The sequence below is a fragment of the Tupaia chinensis genome, unplaced genomic scaffold, assembly GCF_000334495.1.
Source record: "Tupaia chinensis unplaced genomic scaffold, TupChi_1.0 Scaffold000563_1, whole genome shotgun sequence".
Taxonomy (NCBI): domain Eukaryota; kingdom Metazoa; phylum Chordata; class Mammalia; order Scandentia; family Tupaiidae; genus Tupaia; species Tupaia belangeri.
Window position 1 is genome coordinate 1,189,481 of NW_006160076.1, and position 23,213 is coordinate 1,212,693.

General features: G+C 36.4%; 1 protein-coding gene across 5 annotated transcripts in view; it reads left to right on the forward strand.

Annotated features, from left to right (window-relative positions):
• The window catches only part of FAM184A (family with sequence similarity 184 member A), a 141,010-nt gene that overhangs the window by 89,147 nt on the left and 28,650 nt on the right, over positions 1 to 23,213 (forward strand). The gene's annotated exons all lie outside the window — the stretch shown is intronic.

The following is a 23,213-nucleotide window of genomic DNA, read 5'->3' on the forward strand; positions in this document are numbered from 1 at the left end:
AACTACCATGCCACCTGCGGGCCCTCACTGCTTTTCAATGAGAAAGTTTTCAATGTAGACATTTTTTGGCTGGATTTGCATTGTAAACCCATTTTTCTACCTTTCTGTTTTCTATTGAAGTATGTCATTTGTCATTCTTTTCATCTCTCTTGTATTATGTTGTCAGATTTCTTCCATGCTTGTCTCACTTTTCTTTTATTTAGATGTCTGTTTTGCAGTGTTCATTCCTACAAGAGCTAATGCTTTGGATTTTGTGGTTCTGTGTGTCATAGATTAATTTATTACACATAAGCTCCAGTTGTTACCAGCTTCATAGAGAGAATTTTTTTATCAATTTTCAAAGATTAACCATAAATATCAAGATAATCATGATTAACTGACTCCAAATAAGATTATCCTGTGATGATTTATGCCATCAGGCCATTTACAAGATAACAATATCTTCTTTTCTCCCCACTTCTAAAATGTTACACATTTGTACATAACATACATATGTCTATAATGTATGTGGCATACACATTAACACACATAAACTGGCAAATAGCTGTTACACTTCAGAATCATTTGTGCTTGAGGAACTTTAAGAAAACAAGTGAATAAAAGACTACCCTATTAGGGCCTGCCAGTAGCATGGTGGTTAAGGCAGCTTGATCCCACATGATTGTCTGCATGGTTCAAGTCCCAGACTGACAGCTTGAAAAACATGCTGGAAACATGTGTACATGTGATATTGTGTCCAAAATCCTAAGAGGGGAAATGAAGGAGAAGGGATTGTGGTATGGCCATAGTCATCACCCTGGGCAGTGAGGGGGTGCTTTCTCACTTTCTCTCTTTCCTCTCTCACTTTCACCTTCACTCCCTCCCTAGTGAGTGCACATGCACATGTTTTTCCCCTATAGCAAACTGGGGAAAAAAAATGTAAAATAATACCCTATTATAGTGAAAATGGATACTACATCATCAAGACTGTATTCTTCCAAGACAGGAGATGACAAAAAATTATAGTGGGACCAGTAACCTTTCTAATAAGATTTATTATGAACCCCCCCCTTTTTCTTGCCCTTTGGATCTTGTTCTCATGATTCTTTTAGGTGGGTTCCTAGAGCCTGGACCGTGAAGCCTACCAGACCACTTTCCACTTGTCTGACTCTGCTGCTAAGCCCTGTCCTCAGAAGCTTCACCCTGAGCCTACAGCCTGCATGCGTCTCACTGTACTCACTGCCATAGATCTTACCCATCCCTTTAGCCTTAGCACTGCCAGCACCCCTTAGCACTTGGCAGAAACAACCTGGCTCGGGGTTTGTGAGATTGACAGAGTAAGACTGTGGAATAGAATTGGAATGGCCAGAGCTTAGGCAGAAGCATCTAGTCTGAAAAAGTATCAGAAGATCTGCATTTTCAATATTTTAGCTATTTCTGAGTCAAGTAAATATGAGACTGTGCATTCTTGTATTTCATCTTTCTTAAAGAAAATATTAAATAACTTGTCTTTCAGATAAATTTAAACTCTTGTGACTTAAATTGGTTTAGACCAACTTTTATGGTCTATCTACCTAAAATTAAGCATGGAAAAGCAAAATGTTTGCACTTTCTTTGAATTGTATGTTTTTGTTTTTGTTTTTTTTTTTGAGAGGTTTTCGCTATAGGGCGTGTGCGCTCGCCAGACAGACAGAGAGAGACATAGAGACAGAAAGCGAGAAATCACCCCCCAGGGGGGATGGTCACGCCGCAATCCCTTCTCCTCCATTCTCCTCTCAGGATCTTGGGCACGCACGTTTAAGCCACCGGGTCCGGGACACGAACCGCGGTCGACTACGTGGGAATCCAGCGACATAGCCATTACGCTAACTGCTGGTTCCCTGAATTGTATGTTTTTCACTTCATAGAATTTTTCAAAAGCTATTACTTCCACTTTGTGCCCCAGGGCAGAGTCAATTTTGTATCTTTTAGTTTCTTTCAGTATTCCATTGGGTTTTCTTTTTCTGTTCAGTAATTATAGGTCAGTTCAAGTCTAATAGTGATTTCTGGGCTAATCAATGTGTACATTTGAATTCATTCTTTCAGAGCAAAAGAACTATGTTCTTATTCTTCAACTTTATCTAAAGAAAGGTGATTATAGGGTTGACTCCTGAGAACATGGTTAAGTGCTGTGAATAGAAAGCTAGTTCTCACGTGGCTGACCATGCTCTAAGTCATAGCCCCAGAGGCTTGAAAAAACATGCTGCATGCCTGCGTGGCCAAAATCCTGATGGGATTGAGAAATGGAGGGAAAAGGATTCAGACTGACCATGTCCCATTGAGGGTTTCTTGTTCTCTATGGTGAGCACATATGCTCATTAGCAATTAAAAAGAACAGCAAACAAACAAAAGAAACCAAAACACCCACAAAAACAGAATCCTATAGAATTCTTTGTTCTTATTCTCTCTTTGTGATCCTAAAATGCCATCATGTGTTTATTTCTCCTTTTTAAAGGCCAGTTTTATTTTGCACCCATTATGATTTATTTATTCAGGCTCATTCAGAGCATTGGCCTGAGAAATCTGGAAGACACAGATCATAAAACTGTGGAAATTTATAGTTTAGATCTGACTGTCCATTTTGTAGAGGTGAACTTTGAGGCTTCAATGCCATTTAGTTGGTCATACCCATATATATAACAATTTTTACATTTCACACATTTACAGTTTCATAGGATTTCTGTACAGATACGTCAGTAAAAGTTACTATGCAATAAGTGACTTTATTAGTGGCCCGGTTTGTACTATATATAGGAGCAGTGGTGTGCTGCAGCTCATCACAGCCAACTGTGCATCTCTGTCCAATTCCACATTCAGGGGCTTCATTTTGGTGGCTTATAATTATCTGAGATGGTTGTAGTTACACCACAGATGTCAGCCAATGCTATAAATCATGGTTTATTTTCAGAGAGCCGTTAAATATTTACCAACATGCCACTGGAGTAAAACAGAAACAGTAATACACAATGTGATTGAGAAAGATTTCATTGAGATGGACAGCTTTCCTGTGACTCTCAAGTAGGACAAAAGAGGAACATAGACGAGTAATGAAAATATAAATGTTTTTGAAAATATAAATGTTTTTATTCATTCAAAAGAGATTTTATTAAACATGCACGTTTATTTCCTGGGCACTGGGAGGATGACAGTAATGAGAAAAACCAGTTTGTTGGGAATTGGTTTGAAAAGTAATTGTGGAAAACACTAACATCCAAACTTAGAAGCTTAAAATTCACTCAGTAAACCTCGAGATTCTTTTATAGAACAGAAAAAAATATACTTAAAATTTTATTTTAGGAAGATTACTATGGCCATGATGCTGAAATGAGAATGAAATGGAGACATCTCAACTTCATTATATCTTTTCTGAGAGATTGTTGCTACAGGGCATATGTACTTGCTGGAGAGACAGAGAGAGACAGAGAGACAGAAGGCAATAAATCACACACCCCCTAGGGCAGACGGCCATACCTCAATCCCTTCTCCTTTATTCTCTTCATACCAAGTGCGAGTTCAAGCCGCAAGGTCTAGGAGCCAGGTCTAGGACTTAAATGGTGATCAGCTACCTGGGAATCAAGCACCTCAACCACTATGTTTACCTCTTGGCCCCTCAATTTCAATATTTAAATTAAAGGATCTGAAAAAACTCTTGAATATTCACCATGTACTTCTCCACTGTCCCTCAGCCTAAGCCAGCCTGATTCCACTAGACCTTCCCTTGCCTTCACTGTTCAGCCATCTCTGACTTCTCTCACATTACATCCAGTCCTTCGGTACTTCCCACTGCTGGACCTTCAACATGCACCCTGGACCTGCCCTCTCTCAGCACTGTCCCCACCACCTCATCTAGGTCACTTGCAGTTCTCTTTTGCACTGCTCCTGTAACTTCTGTTTGGTGTCCTACTTCTACTCTTGCCCACTGCAGATGATTTTCCAGCCAGCTAAAATGATGTACTTAGACTATTACATTAGATCGTGTTACTCTCCGGCTTCAAACCCTCCAGGGACTTCATGTCATCTTTAGAATACAATCCTCTCTCTTACTGGGACTTCTAGTACCCTCGTTGATTTAGTCCCTGGCTGCATTGCCAGCCTCATCTCCCACTGCTATCTCCTTTCCTTTTATTAGCTTGCAATTCTTGGTACACACACACCAACCTGGAAATCTTGAGGCCTTTATATCTGCCAGTTCCTCCACATGGAACCCCATCACCATGTGGCTTTTATATGCCTTCTGCCTTCACTGATGGACTTTGCCCTCAGTATTCAATATTTACTTAAATTTTAACTTCTTAAAAAGATCTTCTTGACCATTTTCTCTAAATTAAAACCTATCACTCTCTAGCCTCTTACTTTGTGTTTATTCAAAGTATTACTATGCAGTATCACATCGAAGCTCTTATTAGCATGTTGGTGCCATGAGACATGGAACTGTGTATTGTTCACTGTTGTATCCCCAGCACACAACAGTGTGCCTGACACATAGGACACACTCAGCTGTTGAATAGAATGACTAGAAACCACGGGCACCAAGAAGAAGTTGTCAAATATTAATATGTGAAGTTCAATTAATTATGCCCAGTTAGGACCTGAATTAAGTTTATTTCACTGAGACTACAAGAGGAATTGTAAAAGAAAAAAGTCATGTAATTTGATGGATTGCTCTGGTGAAGGAGAAGAAACTGTTCAAGTTTAACTTGGGATATAAACCAGAGTACTGAAGAGGAGAACGTTATCTGAGAAAAGGAGGTCAGGAAGGGCTACTTATTTAGGGTGAAGGGAAGGAACTGAGGTGGTAAGTTCTATTGACTTTAAAGTCATAGGATTTTCATGATTTGTCACACTCGGTAGGAGAGAAAAATAGCTAGAGTAACAAAAATAAATGTTCTTTATCAAGAGTGACTGAAAAGCCAGTTTCATGAATGTTTGTTGCAGACTGCTTTTGGGTTTCTAGACCAGTGCTGTCCAGTATGGTAACTACTAGCCACACATGGTCACTGAGCACAAAAAACAAGATTTATCCATATCATGATGTTAACTGTAAAACATGCACCGAATTTGAAAAACTTGATACAGAGACAAGAGGATCATGAGTCTGAGGTCAGTATGGGTAACATACAGACACTGTCTCTTTAAAAAAAATAAAGTACCCCCAAAATATAGAATAACTAGTGTTATTTATATAATTACATGTTAAGATGAGAATATTTTATGAGCCAGACAGGTGGCATGGTAGTTAAGGTGGCTGGATCCTACATGGCCAACTGTGTGGTTTGAGTCCCAGACCTGGCAGCTTGAAAAACACACCAAGCATGTGTGTGTGTGCATGTTCAAAATCCCAAGAGGAAAGTGGAAGGGAAAAGACTGCAGTGTGGTCATCCCCACACACACACACCTCCCCGCCCACCAGGGGGGTGCTTTCTCCCTCTCTCCCTCTCTGTCTCTCTCTGACAAGCACAGGTACCCTGTAGCAAATTGGAAAACAAAATAATTAGATACATTGGGTCAAATCTATGACTAAAATTGTTTAACTTTCCTTTTTTATTTTTTTAAATATAAATCACCACAGTGCATGTGTGCTTGCCAGAGAAAGAGAAAGAGAAAGAGAAAGAAAAAAAGCACTCCCTGTGGGGCATGGTCATGCTGTAATCCCTTCTCCTCCTGTTGGGGTTTGGGGCCTACATGCACATGCACACAGTGTGTTTTTTCAAGCTTCTAGGGTTGGAAATTGAACTGCATTTGGCCATGTGGGGTCTTGCTTTCTAATCATAATGCTTAACTACTGCACTACTGGGCTAGCCCTTCTTTTTAGTTTTTAAATATAGTTACTGAAAAATGTAATATTGCACACAAAGCTTGCATTTGTGGCTCTCAACTACTACTGCTAGACAACACTGTTCTAGACCATGTAGATCAAAAGCTGTTAGGTAAATTTGGAACTCGGTGCTCATTCTGTTGCTGCTTCTCTTATCTTTAAATTACATTTTCTCCTATATTATCTTTTTTTTTGAGGGCAAGAGGTTTTTACTATAGGGCGTGTGCGCTTACCAGAAAGACAGAGAGAGACAGAAAGAGAGAAATCACCCTCCAGGGGGGATGGCCATGCTACAATCCCTTCTCCATTCTCCTCTTGGGATCTTGGGCACACACGTACACATGCCTGGCGTAAGTTTAATCCACTGGGTCCAGGAATCAAACCGCGGTCAACTACATGGGAGTCAAGCGACATAGCCATTATGCCAGCTCCTGGTCCCTCAAGGAAAGTATTCTCTTTTCAGAAATTATATTTCTGCCTATAGATAAAAGCATATTTTCATCATTTTTTATGCACCTTTTCCAAGTCTTTACCTTTTTAATGTGACCATTAATGGAAGAATAGATGGAAGTGGATCTTGAGGTAGAAGGAATAGCAAAGGGCCTGGAATAATTATCTCTTCTTGAGATAACTCAGTCACAGACCTTAACAGATGCCCTTAGCAGTGGCAGTAAATCAGCAAAGCAGACCCTGAATATTCTGAATCTTCTCTCTAGAAAGTAGGAGAGCACAAAACTATTTTAAACAAATGTGGATAGCCTTTCTGGACCTTGGGAAAAGAAATGGCTGGGGCAAGAGGAAGTAAAATCAAAGGAAAAGGAGGCAGAAATAATGAAGAGAAATAGCAATGTGGAGAAAAGAAAAAATCCAGCTAGAAGAAAAAGTGGAAGCAGCCAGGTATAACCTAATTTTGCTTTAGAAAATGTGGAATGGAATTAAAGTCTACCAAAATCCGATCAAAACCTACTATTCCTTATTCTTCTAACTTCAGTTCCTGAGTTAAAACATACTTTGTGGTATTTTTCTTAGTAAATATGGAAGTTTTAATTTCTCGTTAGTCAAAAAAATGTAATGCCATTATTTCAGTTTTACTATATCCTCTTGTATTAAACATATATGGTGAATATTCTTCCTCTTGAGATTTATTTTTTCATCTAAGATAATCAGTACTAAATTAATGGGCCATCCCATAGCCCAGGGATTAAGGGAACTGGATCCCACATGGACAAATGCAGTTTGAGTCCCACCCTCAGGGACTTGAAAAACATGCAGGGCACGTGTGTGTATCTGTATGTGTGTGTTCAAATCCCAACAGGATGGAAAAATCAAGAGGAGATTCCAGCATGATCATGCCCACTTGGAGAGTACTTTCCCCATCTCTCTCTCTCTTTATCTCTCTCTGACGAATACATGCTTCCTATGGCAATTTTATTTTAAGTAAAAAAAAATTGTTTTCTAAAAATAAAGCTAAATTGTTTTCTAAACTAATATAAAGGTATTTCATTAGTAATTAACAATTTTCTTTTTCCTACCAACATCTCTTATTTTATAATTTAAGTCTATTCACTTATTAAATTGGCACCTTTAACAGAAAAGGTAAAAAATATGAGGAAATATCTATACCACTTTAACAGAGATGTATTAAAAATTGGAATAGTTACTTGGGAACAGCAGTTAGCATAATGGCTACGTCACTGAACTCCCATGTAGTCGACCGTGGTTCGAGTCCTGGACCCGGTGGATTAAACTCATGATGCACGCATGTCAGGATCCTGAGAGGAGAATGGAGGAAGAGGGATTGAGGCGTGTCCATCCCCCCTGGGGAAGTGATTTCTTGCTTTCTGTCTCTATCCTTCTGGCGAGCGCATGCACTCTATAGCAAAAACCTCTACCAAAAAAAAAAAAATTGCATAGTTACCAATGACACTGAACATAAATATCTGTTCTTTAGAATACTATGATGAATCGCAGAACGGTTTGTGCCTTCTGAGGTGCTAGGGCCCCATACACTTGAAAAATACTTAAGAATATTTAGAAAGCATTATGGTAACAAACTAACATAAACTCTTCCTATTTGACATGACAAGAAGCTGAAAAGAATTAAAATATTTTGGATCTCAAAGAGTTCAGTGGACATAAGATTATGAAGTTACTTAAGACTGAATCTCTGAGAAGAATGTTAAGAATAGGTAACCCTTGGGACCAGCAGATGGCGTAATGGCTGTGCCACTGGGTTCCCATGTAGTCGACCACGGTTTGAGTCCTGGACCCAGTGGTTTAAACTCACACTGGATGCGAGTGCGTGCGTGCCCAAGACCCCAAGAGAATAGAGGAGGAGGGATTGCGACATGGCTATCTCTCCTGGGAGGTTATTTCTCACTTTCTGTCTCTCTCTCTCTCACTGTCTTTCTGATGAGTGCACATGCCTTATAGCAAAAACCTCTCAAAAAAAAATATATATAGTAAACAAAATTAGATCATTCTTTTAAGAAAACCATATCATTCATTAAACATTTACTGACTATTTATTCCATGCAAAGCACCGTAAAAGAGAGTCTTCGTTCTCTAAAATCTCATACTTAAGCGAATTTCAATATTTATATAGCAATATGTTTGAAAATTGCAAACATTTAAAACCTCGTCCTATTTTCTAAGTGAGAAAACAGGTTTGGAACCATGAGATAACTTGTAAGAGCATTATTATTTTTTTTTTATGTACAAAGTTCTATGTTTCTAATTAAATGCAGTAGCTTTTCAGTTATTTTTCATTTTCCTCCTCACTTATCAAAACTAATTATATTCATCCTTCAAGAATAGAAATTCAGAAACATATTCAGTAGGCTTTCTATGTTGAAGTCTCTGAATGCTTTCAGTCAAATTAAGAGGATCTCTTGAGACCCTTTTCATTCTTCTCAAAAATTAACAAGCTTGAGATGCTTTAAAAGAAATTTACTGTTTATAGGGCACTAGGTTTTGTTAATATGGTTCTCAATCATATAGAATGTCTGCCAAATAATATTTTTGCATACAGGTTTTTAGTTTGTCCAGTATTATTTAAGCAAACATTTATGGTCTCTTACTTAGCTTGAGCTGCTGTAACAGGATACCATAGACTGGGTGGCTTATAAGCAACAGAAATTTATTTCTTACAGTTCTGGAAGCAGAGAAGTTCAAGATCCAGACATCAAAAGTCAAGGACTTACTTCTTGGTCCATAGACAGCTGCTTTGTTGCATCCTTATATGACAAAAGGACCAGTGGAGCTCCCTGGGGTCTCTCTTATAAGTATTGAATCCTCATGACCTAATCTTCTACCAAAGACCCCGCTTCATACTATAATCACACAGAGTGTTAGATTTTGAACATTTGAATTTTAGGGGGAAACAAACATTCAGATATAGCATTCCATTCCAGATCCCTAAATATCCATTTCCTTCTGAAATGCAAAATAAACGCATTATATTCAAGTAGTCCCCAATGTCTTACTTTATTCCAGCATCAGTTCTAAAGTCTAAGATCCAAAATGTCATCTAAATATTACCTAAATAGATATATTTGTGACTCAAATTACAGTTCATCCTGAAGCAAATTCTATCTTGCTACAAATTGTGAAACTAAATAAATTTTGTGCCTCCAAAATCCAATGGTGAGGCAACATTGAATAAGTATTTCTATTCCAAAAGGGAAAAATATAGAACAGAAGAAAGAAGTGATAGATCCCAAGGCAAACTCCATGAGATCTTAATCTTCAATCAGAATGATTTTGGCCCGATACTCGACTTTTCAGATCTCCTGGGGTGGACTTTCTACCTTCTAGCCATGTTAGGGCAGAGTCTACCTTCTGGACCTGTCAGACTGGTATTTCTTTCCTGTAGGTTTGCCTCACAGAAATTAGATCTCTAAGGCTCTGGGTGGTCCTTTTCAGATAGCTTTGGATAAATCTACCCACACAGCTTTGGGTGGAAGCTGTCTGGCCTGTCAAAAGTAAGGCAATATCCTCTACTTTTGAATCCAAAGAGATGATCCTGATGATCTCCTAATTCCTTTTAGCATCATTCTTCTCTTGTCTTAAAGAATACCTTCTGTTGGGATAGATATTTAAGCTAGTAGTTCATACCCATACTAATCTTCTTACCATAGAGTTCCTTGACACACTTGGCATTCTCTAAACACCAAACAGGCTTTCTTATTTTTGGCAACATAGATAGGCTAAAAATTTCCAAATCTTTAAATTCTGTGTTCTTTTTCACTCAGCATTTTCATCTGTAATCATAAGCAGTTAGGAGGAGCCAAGCCACACCTTAAACACTGCTTAGAAATCACTTCAGCTAAATACCCAATTTCATTGCTCACAGTTGTACCATCCATAAAGCACGAGTACGCGAACATAGTTCAGCCGTGTTCTTTGCCGCTTTATAACAAGGATCACCTTCCTTCCAGTTTCCCATAGCATGTTCCTCATTTCTGTTTTGAGAGAGACCTTATCAGAAGGACCTATACCATTCAGATTTCTAACAACATTTTTTGGGGGATTACTTTAATATTCTCTAAGAAAATTGAAGACTTCTCTATAGCTATTCTCTCTCTCTCTCTTTTGTTTTAACCCTGATCCCTTACCAGAATCACCTTTAAAGATCCATTCACTGCAATGGAGGCTTTTTCTAGAATGTACCTCAAAACTTATCCAGCCTCTACCCACATTTAGTTTCAAGTCCTTTCCACTTTTAGATATTGCTGAGCAGCTCAGCTCTCCACTTCTTGGTATTCATTTTCTCTCTTGGTCATTGTGGGCTTCAGTAACAGAATACCACAGACATGATGGCTTAGAAACAACACTTATTTCTTATGGTTCTTAAAGCTGAGCAATCCAAGATGAAGGTGCCAATAGATCTGGTGTTTGGTAAAGGCCTACTTCTTGGTTCACTAAGTAGCTATCTTCTCGCTATGTTCTCACACAGATAAAAAGACTGAGGGGACTCCCTCTTTACAGGGGCACTAATTTCATTCATAAGGACTCTGCACTAATGACCTAATCACCTACTAAAAATCCCACTTCCAATACTGTCACATTAGGGGTTAGGACTTCAAAATATGAATTTGATAGGGAATGCAAACATTCAGTCCATAGCACTTGGGGATCTCAACCAGTCCTGTGGTTTAAATACCATCTCTGTGTCAATGACATTCAGAGTTACTCTCTAGGCATGACCCAAGCTTACCTCCACCTGAACGGTGAATAGATATCTCACATTTAGCATGTTGCTTCTCACTTTCTACCTCCTCTCTATCCCAACATCTTCATTTCTGGCACTACTTTTTGCTAGAAACAAACAGTGAAGGCAATTCTTGATATCTCTTCTTCCTTTCCTTCTCATGTAACTGTCAGTTCTGTTTTAGCCCCTCCAAAACATACTCCAACTCTATGCATCTTGATCTTCCCTGGTAAACCACTAGCCCAAACCACTATAATAATAGCTTTCTTCCTATCCAGCTTTCCCAATCTTGCTTTTCCCACAGTACACCTATAGTGACTTTTTATTATGTAAAAATATGCCAGTTTCCAAGTTAAAATTATCTTAGGGTAGCCATTGAATTTAGGCTCTTACTCTGATTTCTTCATTGTCCTATGAGACCTTAAGGTAGCTGACCCCTGCAGATCCCTACCTTGTCCCTTATGTACTCTTCACAACACAACACATACCCACATGTGTAAGACCACTCACTATAGCTTATTTCCACCCCTGTGTCCTTGCACTAACTAATCCGTTCTCCTCCAAAGTTGTCTCATGTCTGGCTTTTGCAGCGATCCCAGTTTAAATGTCACTTCCTCCAAAAGATCTTTCCTTACTATATCAATTTAATATCACCTCAGTTATTCTCACGGTAACATTTTGAAAGTCACATTTATCATTTACTTTTTCTTTTTTTTGTTTTTGTTTTTGTCTGCCTCACATTAGGAGTTGGGACTTCAAAATATGAATTTGAGAGGGGACTCAACCATTCAGTTCATATTATTGTCTTATTCAACCCTGTGTCTTGCTCAGTACTTAATGCTACTTTTTGGAATATAGTAGTACCCATAAGTTATCTTAAATTAAAAAATGAATTTTATTTCATTTATGTATTACTTAATAATGGCATTGGCACCCAATATCACTAATAATTTTTTTTTAACTGCTTGCTATAGCCAGGTCTGTGATGTAAGCTTATGGCTTAGGAGCCAAACCTTTCAGTTTAGATATTCCCATGGCCACAGTTGTGTGCAGACAGAGGTAGTGGCTATATGATTTTAGATTCCCAACGTTCAAATGTATTTTTGTCACATGAAACTTAAAATCTAGATTTAGAGAAAGTAAGACCTCTGCTGATTTGTTATTTTACTCTGAGTTACCAATTAACTCAGGAAATCTTTAATAACACTTGTATTTTCGTCTGATGATACGTTAAAGAGTGAAAAATAAAATATTTTTCAATAGTAAATGGCATACTTTAGATTAACTTCTAGTGCTAGGATAAAAGTTTGAGAAATACAAAGAGATACAATACTTCAACTATACATCCATCATATTTTCTTAAGTTTTATTAAGTCTGGAGAAGTTAAGTCTTTCATTATTATATAAAGACTATTATGAGTATGAGAAATAGTTAAAAACATAAAAAGCAAAATTAATGTAATATAAAAAAGTGTGAAAAAGGCTAGGTTGAGAAGCTTTTGAAATAGTCATATAGGAAGATAATATTTTATTCTCACTTGTTTTTTCAACTCTAGTAAACTTTATCTTGGAATGTGTTAGTCTGTTATTAGTTAAAAAAAAAATTGTTTCATAGGCCAGCAGATGGCATGATGGTTAAGGTTCTGGATATCACATGGCCACATGTGAGGTTTGAGACTCAGACCCTGCAGCCTGAAAAACTTGCTAGGCCCCCGTGCGTGTATGCCAAAAGCACTGAGAGGAGAAGGGATGGTGCTGTGCTTTCTTACTTTTAAGTTAAGTCTTTCATTATTATATAAAGACTATTATGAGTATGAGAAATAGTTAAAAACATAAAAAGCAAAATTAATGTAATATAAAAAAGTGTGAAAAAGGCTAGGTTGAGAAGCTTTTGAAATAGTCATATAGGAAGATAATATTTTATTCTCACTTGTTTTTTCAACTCTAGTAAACTTTATCTTGGAATGTGTTAGTCTGTTATTAGTTAAAAAAAAAATTGTTTCATAGGCCAGCAGATGGCATGATGGTTAAGGTTCTGGATATCACATGGCCACATGTGAGGTTTGAGACTCAGACCCTGCAGCCTGAAAAACTTGCTAGGCCCCCGTGCGTGTATGCCAAAAGCACTGAGAGGAGAAGGGATGGTGCTGTGCTTTCTTACTTTTCTTCTCTCTGTGTCTTTCTCTAGGGAGTGCACATGCCCTATAAGCAAAAAAAAAAAAAAAAAAAAAAAAAAAAAAGTTTTCCAAGGAAAAACTAACTTTAGTTAGTGACATTTCAAGAAATAATCACATTATGCAAAAAATAGACAATTATATACTGCCTGAATGTATTAGTGTCTAGAGTAGAAATCATATTAAAGAAACTTTTCTATTTAAATTAGTAATATAAATTAAAAATACTATCTTGTATTTTTGGAAGGTAAAAAAGCAAGGCAGGTAGAAGTGACGTCTCATTTCCTCCCCCCATATTTGGGGGGGGTGGGGAATATAGGCTTTCCTAATGACTGATTACTTGAAATTTTAATGATCTTCTGAAAAATGAACTGAGAATATAAATAGTTTGGCCAAATATATCTTGGAAAATAGGATTAAATAATATAAAAGCATCTCTTCTTTCTTTTTCCCAAGTACAAAACCAGATTGTTATAAAATCTTACATTTTCAATATTATTCCATATTTATTTCTGGTCCCCAGATAATATAGTCAATCAAGTTAGTGTTATGATTTTTATCTGCTCATTTCCTTTCAAAGAAATCCTCCATAACCTGAAGCAATATTGGATGTAATGTTTTCAATGATAAGCTGAATTCTGATTTATATGGTCTAACTTTTAGTATTTTGCATAAGTAAGCCCTCCAGTACATAAGCTTATCAGTTTTAAGGGACCATAGATAATTCAGACCACGTGTCTTAAAATTTCTTTTTGTCTAAATTCTTTTTAAGAACTGTGTTCAAACTTTTTTTGAGCATATAATAATTAGCATTCTGTGTTTTACTCTCCCTTTGTACCCCTCTTTCTTTCACTTAGTTGATTTCTGAATGTTTCCCTTTATTCCTGTGATCTTTCTTTATAGCGGCACTCTCTGGGTGAAGCTTTGCATAAATCTATCAACAATGTAAGTTAGAGGCACTTACAATCTGTACACAAGGGCATGTTGCATTTTTTATTTTGCTTTAAGGACATCACTGCTTTAAAGCTTTAACTCATATATAAAATACACTTTGGCATTCAATAAGATGTGCTTTGTAGATGGATAGTAAAAGCTCCTGACTTTCAGCCATTTATTTATGTATGTGCATACATTGACCACAACATATCAATAAGTGTGTATTTTACTATGAAATGAAGGAAGATTTTATATCTGAAACATAAAATGTATTATTTTAATGTATACTTGAAAATACATAGTAATATTTTTGAAAAATTATTAGCTAGTTTACTATCAAAGTGGAAATAAATGTAAAAATTTACTTTTGTTTAAACTAGTTACTTTTTTAAAAAAGTAGTATCAATAAACTTTAAAAGTATAGCTATGAAGGTTTATAAGATTTAGAATATATTTTACATTTTAATATTATAATTATTAACTGATGAAAAGCAAATGGAGTAAATATTTTTCCTAAGAATTAACGAAACTACTATTCCACTTTTGTACACCCTTATATGCAGAAATTAAGCTTGAAAATAATATTACATTTAACACTTATTTAAGATTTCTTCTGTATATGTGATGAGAAAAAAATGAGATTTATTTTTCACACAAAGTCCATATTCAATTTATCTTTTAAAATAAGACAACAGAATTGGACATATTTTTTTTTAATTTTTAATTTTTCTATATAGAGTGTGTGCATTTGCCAGCGAAAGACAGAGGGAAAGTGAGAAATAACCCCCCAAGCGGCGATGGTCGCCACATAATCCCTTCCCCAGTCTCCTCTCATGAGTTTGGGCCACACATGAACCCACACACGCCTGGTATGATTCTGGAGTCACTGAGTCTGGGACTCGAACTGCATAGTTAGCTATGTTGGGTACAGCCTCTCGACCTCCACGCCACCTGCTAGCCCCAAGAATTGAATATCTTAGAATGTTTTAATTAGTCTTCTAGAGAAGAGGTCAGAAAGCTTTTAGTTTGTTTTCAGGGTTTTCTGTGTGCGTGTGTGTGTACCATAGGGCACATAGTCTTGTTAGAGAGAGATAGAGAGATAGAGGGAAAGTGTGAAATCATCCCCCCAACCTCCTGGGGGGATGGTCATGCCACAATTCCTTCTCCTCCATTCTCTCAGGATTTGGGGCATGCATGCACACACCGGGTGTAATTTTCTAGCTGCTCAGTCCGGACTCCAATTGCCATCAGCCATGTGAGAATCCAGTGCCTTTACCACCACACCACCTACTGGCCCCAGAACACATTTTTCATAAAGGACAAAATACTATTATAAATACTGTAGACTTTGTGAGCCATCCCGTTTCTATGGCAACAAGTGGACTGCACTGTTATAGTGTGAAAACACTCATAGGTAATATGTCAATGAATGGATGACTGTGTTCCAGTGAAACTTAATCTACAAAAACAGGCCGAGTTTGCCCACTCCTACTCTAGAGAAAGGAAAACTTTTTGTTTGTTTGTTTTTTAGAGATTTTTGCTATAGGGTGCATGCCCTCACCAGAAAGAAAAAGAGAGACAGGAGACAAGAAATCACCCCCAGGGGGGATAGCCACGCCACAATCCCTTCTTCTCTAGTCTCTTGGATCTTCAGTCACTTGTGCACATGTGCCTGGCATGAGATTAAGCCACCGAGTCTGGGACTTGAACCAAGTTAACCACGTGTGAGTCTAGAAATGTAACCATTATGCTATCTGCTGGTCCCAAGAAAGCAAAACTTTGAGTTTTGTCCTATAAAATTGTGATGCTTCTAGAATGAAAGCAGTTTTCTAATACTTCCTAATTTCTTTCTATTCAATACTATGCAGGAAAGGAAAACATACACTTACATCTTCATCTTTAGCCTTTCTTCTACATAAAGAATAATAAGAAATACTGAGTATAGGGCCAGCTACAGTACTGTGGTGTTGCACAATGCTGAGGCCATGCAGAAAGGTCTTGTGTTCATGCCCCAGAGCCTTCCTCTGTACACTTGGCACTTGAGCATGTGTGCCCACAATTCTGGCTGGTTGAGGATGGAGGGGGAGGGACCCTGGGAGTTCCTTTCTCTCTCTCAGTATCCCTCTCTCAAGAAGGAAATTTAAAACAAAAACAAAAATTTATATTGAAAAGAAATATTTATTAAAAAAATAAAAGAAACAAAAAAGAAAAGAAGAAATATGTAAGTACATTTCGCAGCCTTTTCTTCAATATAGTTAAAAATTAGCTATAAACGTTTATCTCAATGTTTATGAAGTAAGGCTACACTTACAAATTCTGTTTAACAGTCACGTAGAACACAGTAAGAATTTTGGCCCAAATGTCATATTAATCTGGACTTTTGGGGGACCAGCACGTGGTGTAATGTTTGTGTTGCTGGACTCCCATGTAGTCGACTGTGGTTCAAATCTCGGACCTGGTGGCTTAAACTCACACCAGGTGCATGTGTGTGTGTGCCCAAGATCCTGAGAGGAGAATGGAGGAGAAGGGATTGCATCATGGTCTTCCCCCCCAAGGGGCTGATTTCTCACTTTTTCTCTCTCTCTTTCTGACGAGCGCACATCCCCTATAACCGAAACCTCTCAAAAAAAATAATAATCTAGACTTTTTGACATAAGTGCTAATTGGGATTGAAGTAAGAACCCAAGTAAGATGTGATTACTTTCAAAATGAATTAAAGTGTATTTTTCTAATATTTGTAACAGCATAGTAACTTTTTTTTAACCAGTTATAAATGAAAAGGTATTTGTTAAATGAAAAAACATTTTAGTGAAGTTGTTTGTTAGTAACTAGAATAAGTATGCTTTGATTCGTTTCCTACAAAAAAAGCAAAAGGAGTTGATAGTATAGTAAAATTCTCATTTAATTAAATCTCTCATCATCATAGTCATTGAAAATAACCTTTTCACTCTTTCATCATCTGCAGTAGGATGTGACAGTGACAGTGCTTTGTCCAGCGAAGTGAGCACCTGCCCACCCCCTCTGCACACTTACCTTTACTGAGGCGCGCAGAGAAGAATTTAGAGCTTAGCAAGATTTCCTCTGTATATACTGTCTTTGGAAAAAAAAAAACAACAACAAATAATTAATGATACATCTGTTCTTTATACTGTTCACCATGCATGAGCAGTTTCTTACTTTGGTGCTTTCAAATTAATTTTAGTTAGGAATGAGAGGATGATTGGGAATATATTCCACAAGTATTTTTAGGACATTAAGAAGCATTCCTGTGGTTCTCTATCAGTAAATTCAGTTTATAAGTCTTCTTAGAAAATAGCTTAAAAATAATTCATTAAATTACCAAACAATTCAGATTTTTTTTAGAATGGTCATAATTTCTTAAGTTACATTTACTTTTCTTGACTCCTCAGTAATAGTAAGTTAATAGTTACAAAATAAGAAATATTATAGAAATAATTAAAATATTCAAGCACCTCCAAACATTTTACATGAACAGTTATATCAGTTATTGACAAATCAATCAAATATTCTTATTATCCTCTAAGCCTAAGATAGCTATTTTAAATGTTGCTTTATATATTTGAAACTATTAGACATAATACCTCAGTATTAGATTATTGTGGCTTTCCTATCCCAGTTATAATTCATCTGTTGGTGCTAGGTGAGAGACCTGTCTTCTTTAATATAGTGATTTCCAGTCGGTTTCCAAATCAGAAGAGTTCAGCTAACTGGAAAGAAAGGAAATGGCAGGAGGGCTGTTGGAGGGCCAAGGAACAATTCCTGCCTTAGGAAGTCTATGTCTTCATTAAGAAAGAGTGGGGTATATCATGTTTACCCTACCAATAGCACTTTTAAGAAGAAAAAAAAATCTGTAAAACACAAATTCACTAGCCTTCCTAGTGGAAAAAACATTTAACATCATTAAATAATTGCATGGGCATACTCACCTTGGAGGAAGCAATAGAGAGCTGAGTGTGGGAAAAGCATTTAGTCCATGCCTTCAGTCAGAACACACTGAAGGCTTCACATTTGAAGTGGCATTTATCTCTCTGTGTGATACAGGCATAATGTCTGTCCCCATCAGCAGCCCGAGGGCTCTGTTTCAGCTACTCTGGACATTAAGCACTGATTGTTGAGGTGCACCCTGGGGATTCCAAGTAATATTTGTGTATAAGATATTGCCAATATTTTGTCAGATATATTCTCTATATTTGGTGAAAATCATCCAGCCATTTACACATGATGTGATTAAAAAGCAAAGAAAAGGGTTGACAGTTACACTGTGGTGGTTAAGGCGGCTAGACTCCCACATGGCTGACTGTGATTCGAGTCCTGGACCTGGTAGCTTGCTTTCTCATTTTCCTTTGCTCTCTCTCTCTCTGGTCAACTTCAAAAAAAAAAAAATAATAATAATGACAATGAATAAAGTTAAATAATTGTTTTAAAAAATTAACAAAGAAAACAAAACAGGCAATTATATAAAGAGGAATACAATTCATTGCAGACTGTACAGATCTGAACCAAAGTGTTAGTACAAGTTACTCTTAGAGATTGGAATTTGACAAGAAAAGGGAATGAAGGAGATGTTCCTTTTTATTTTATATATTCCTATATTTTAAAAAGTTTTCATGATGAACAGTTTTTACTTGGGTCATTAGAAATAAGAATATGTTGAGCATCCAGGGCTTATTTCCAGACCTATTAAATTAAAATTTAAAGAGATTAGGGCCTACACAACTATATTCATTAAAATCTATAGAGATGATTCTGATATAGAGCCAGGTTTGAGAATCATGGTTTGCCTTTACTATCTTAGGACATGCTTTACTTTGATGACAAATTATTTGTTTACTTTCTGTATTCTTTAATTTCCGTAACAAGACTCTCTGATGTTTTAAGGGCAAAAACACCAACATTGCATCGAAAACCAAAGATCTATAATTAATGACAGGTCCCATGTTGACACTGTTGTATCCCGTACCTCAGATTTGATGTATCAGTTTTTATTTTGAGGGAGTTCTACAAGCACTGTTGCAGAGATACAGAAATTTAGTGAAACTGCTCTATAGAAAGAGATACTTTTCTTTCTTCAAAAAAAGTATCCATTTATTTTAAATTTTCTTTTAAAAATGTATATAACTTTATATTCAATACTTCATCTGTAGAAAGACAGCAAAATTTTAGTTTCAGAGACCAGAACGTGGCAGTTACTGTCAGTGTAGTTTGACCATTAAAATGATCTGTATGCTACCAGGTAACATGGTGATTAAGATGCTGGATGCCCACATAGTTCAGGTGGTTTGACTCCTGGATCCAGTGGCTTGAAGATCATGCTGAGCCTGTGTGTGTGTGTGTGTGTGTGTGTGTGTGTGTGTCTACTCAAAAATCCCTAGGAGAGAATAGAAGAGAAGGAATTGCAGAGTGGCCATCCCCCCTGGAGTTGGGCGTAGGGGAAGGGGGTAATTTCTCACTTTCTCCCAAGTGCTCAAAAATTCCTAGAGGGGAATGGAAGAGAAGGAATTGCAGAATGACCATCTCCCTTGGGGTGTGTTTTCTCACTGTCTCTCTCAGAGAGTACTCACCTTATGGCAAAAACAAAAACAAAACTATTTGCAGGGTATCTGTCATGTTGATCTACAGAATACATTATAATTCATATCTAAATTACTATGGTAAGCATTTCTGAAATGTTGATTGAATTGTTTTAGATTTTCTTCAATTTAAAAAGGACAAAATAAAAAGCATTAAAATTGTGTAGAATCTAAAACTATATAGTCTCATGCATTACAGAATTTGAATATAATATATAATTTGAAACAATTACTGTTTCTCTTTTATTCAACAAATGCCTTTCTAAATATTTTTAAATTGTGTAATGAAAGTACTTATCAAGTTTGCTCAAATTTTTCAATGGAAAGTCCATCTTTATCCTCTTTTGTTTGTAATGAATAAAGTTATATATTATTTCCCAGCAATTTAAATTATAGCTTTGAAAGACTGGTTCATTTTACACTGCTTTGCTCATTATTTGTTTTTTTTTTTAAAGTGCCATGTAGTTTTCTTGCTGAACAAGGCTGATTCTTTATTGCAATTCTAATTTATTTATAAAAAAGCAAAAGCAAAATGACTAACTTCCCATGCTGTGTTGCATGATTAAGGCTTTCTGCATATAATTCACATGACTGTCTTGAGCATGAAAATGAAAATTTGAATAACCTTAATATTATTTTGGTGTGTTATCAAAATTGAAAATACAAAATATCTTAAGTATATTTTAACAATAAATTGCATGATTTCTTTCTGCATATAGTTTATATTGTTTTTCTGAGTGTAGATACAAAGATTAATCATGTATCTAAGGTGGAAATACTATTTTGGAGTTTTTTCAAGGTAAAGTATATCATAATGTAAAATATTTAAGTGTATTTTATTTAAACCAGAGAATTTTAAAATTGTGCTTAGATCTTAAATGTATAACTTTTGTATTACTGAGGCACTTCATTTTAAATGTTAAATTTCTTCATAAGTATCATCCTTAAATGTTTGTGTGTGAGTAAAACTGTAGTCACATTAATGCCTGGGAGACCTATTGATGCAGTGACCTTTTTTAAAGTAGTTACTGCAAAATATACAGTAAGATACATTGCTGCAAACTGATTGGCTTCTTACTCATCTAGGTGTGTCCTTTAGAGAACAGGATCCAGGGCTACCACCAGCCACATGGTGCCTTAGTATAAAACTTTAAAACATGTTTATTCTTCTTGAGTAAACACAGATCTGTACCAGGGTGGATAGCTTGATGAGTATAATGGGTAGATTTTAATCTCCACTTTGTCAGGTGCCAAGCTATAGCCTTGAGAAAATATCAATCATTATTCTAAATGTACCATACACTTTTCCTAACTTTCCCTATGTGTTCTAATAAGTTATCACCACAGTCAAACAAAACAGTCACCATGGATTTCCATGTTGGTGCCAGGACTAGGGTTGAACTCGGGAAGAGAGTGAGTAGGTGCCTTCTCTAGTTCAAGAACCAACTGGCTCTTGAAGTTGGTAGAGAATAGCTCCACCAGTTACACATCAGTGTTACACACACAACCGCATTGCCTGTTTAACCTTTTATGATTTATTGTTATTCTTTATGGGATTTCCTTGATGTTCATTTCATCTTGATTCTCCTTGCATAAAATTGTGAGAAGTCATGTGGTGTAATTTATCTTACCCCACGAGTATGGCCTTGGCCGTGGCTGTGGCACTTGCATGCGGTTTTCACATTTGCAGACTTTATTTTAGTCTGTGTATCATGAGTGCCACTACCAGTTAGGGGTACAGTGAGTTGTACTGCCTGGAGTCAAAGCACTACAGTTTCATCTTGGCTCCAAACCTATAAAGTGACCTCTGAAACCTTAGATATTTATAAAAATTAGGAAGTAGAATTCATAAACTTTCAACAGGTAAAGTCACTTCGTTGGAAATACATTCAAAACAGAGTGAGCATGTATGTCCATGGTATCATGTTTCACCAGTACTTGACCGTTTCCATAAAAGTATATACCAGCCTTTGCTGCTAACCCTGATGCAGACCTTCATCCCAAACCCTTCCAAACAATGCATCATCTACCCTAAACTTCATAGTCTGTGACTATTTTATGCTGCTTAAAAGAAAGAGAACTGGAGCCAGCAGGTGGCGTGGTGATTAAGGCGCTAGACATTCCCACATGGCCAACCATGGTTTGAGTCCCAGACTTGGTGGACTTTTCAAGTCTCCTCTTGCTTTCTCTCTCTCTGTATCTCTCTCTGGTCAAATTAAAATAAATGAGTGAGTAAATAAAATTAAAAAAAAAAAAAGAGAGAGAACTGCTTGCTTCTGTAGACCCTCCCTGTCTTCCAGAGAAGGGCCTTTTTTTCCTTGTTTTGTCTCTGGAGATTTCCTACCCTTCCCTTTCTTTTCAAAGCACCTTTCTTTGTGAGATATGTAAAGCAGTCTATATCTTCCTTCCATTAACGATAAAGTCTTCCTCAGAAACTCTCTTCAGAGTTTTTTCTTTCCATTGATTTTCTTGTCCACAGAAAATGTTTTACTTGTATGTAAACACATAGTGTCTTAAACTGTTTATAGAACACATTTACAGCCTTTTATCTGCTTCTCCTAAGTTCTTCTGAGCTTTAGGCTTCTTTTCGAATATGGCTAACTTACATAGTTTCAACTTACAGTAACCTGTATATGAAAATTGAAATAAAGTTAGTTTCATCAAATGATCAAATGCACATATGAACATATAAAAAATATACATGTTTTATATTTTATTCTTTAAAAAAGACAATTTTAAGTATATGAAAACATCCCAAAAGGATGCAGCCACGTTAAGGCTGATACCTGTTTTCCAAAGAAGTGACAAATCAGTTATCATAATGAAAGGAAAGCACCTAGCATCATTATTATAATGACGTAAGTAGAGTTATGGGAATTTGTGATTTTTAACAAGCTTAAAGATTTGCAAGTCCTTCGAATTAAATAAAAATGAAAGCACTTTAAATATAATTTTTAAATTATCTGACAAATCTTTTAAAAGGTAGGTTTTTAATCTTCAAATAATCTTAGCATTTATTGAATATTTGCTATATGCCAGGGGCTGTTCTATGTGAACTCTGTATAGTAGTTATATTGCTGTACACTTAATTCTCACCACAGCCTTGTGAGATATTGATACCAGCAAGTGGCCAGAGCCCCCAATCTTAACCATTTCAGTTCACTACCTCAGAATTAAGCAGTTTAATATTTTATACTATCTCTTGAAGTGATTATAGCCTAATAAATGTTAGTCATGCCTTCTATTTTTATTTCATATTACAAATTTTTATAGCAGTGTAACACACACATATTCTTTGTATTTTTAAAGTGAACCACAGCACTATTTAGACAGTGTACAAATAATACAATACAATTTAAATACTGAAAATAGAATTTGAAGGGTGAAACCTCAAGATTAGATTTTTATGTTACATTATAAACCATTTTAAAATAGTAATTTCTTAAGGCAATTATTTTACTGTAATA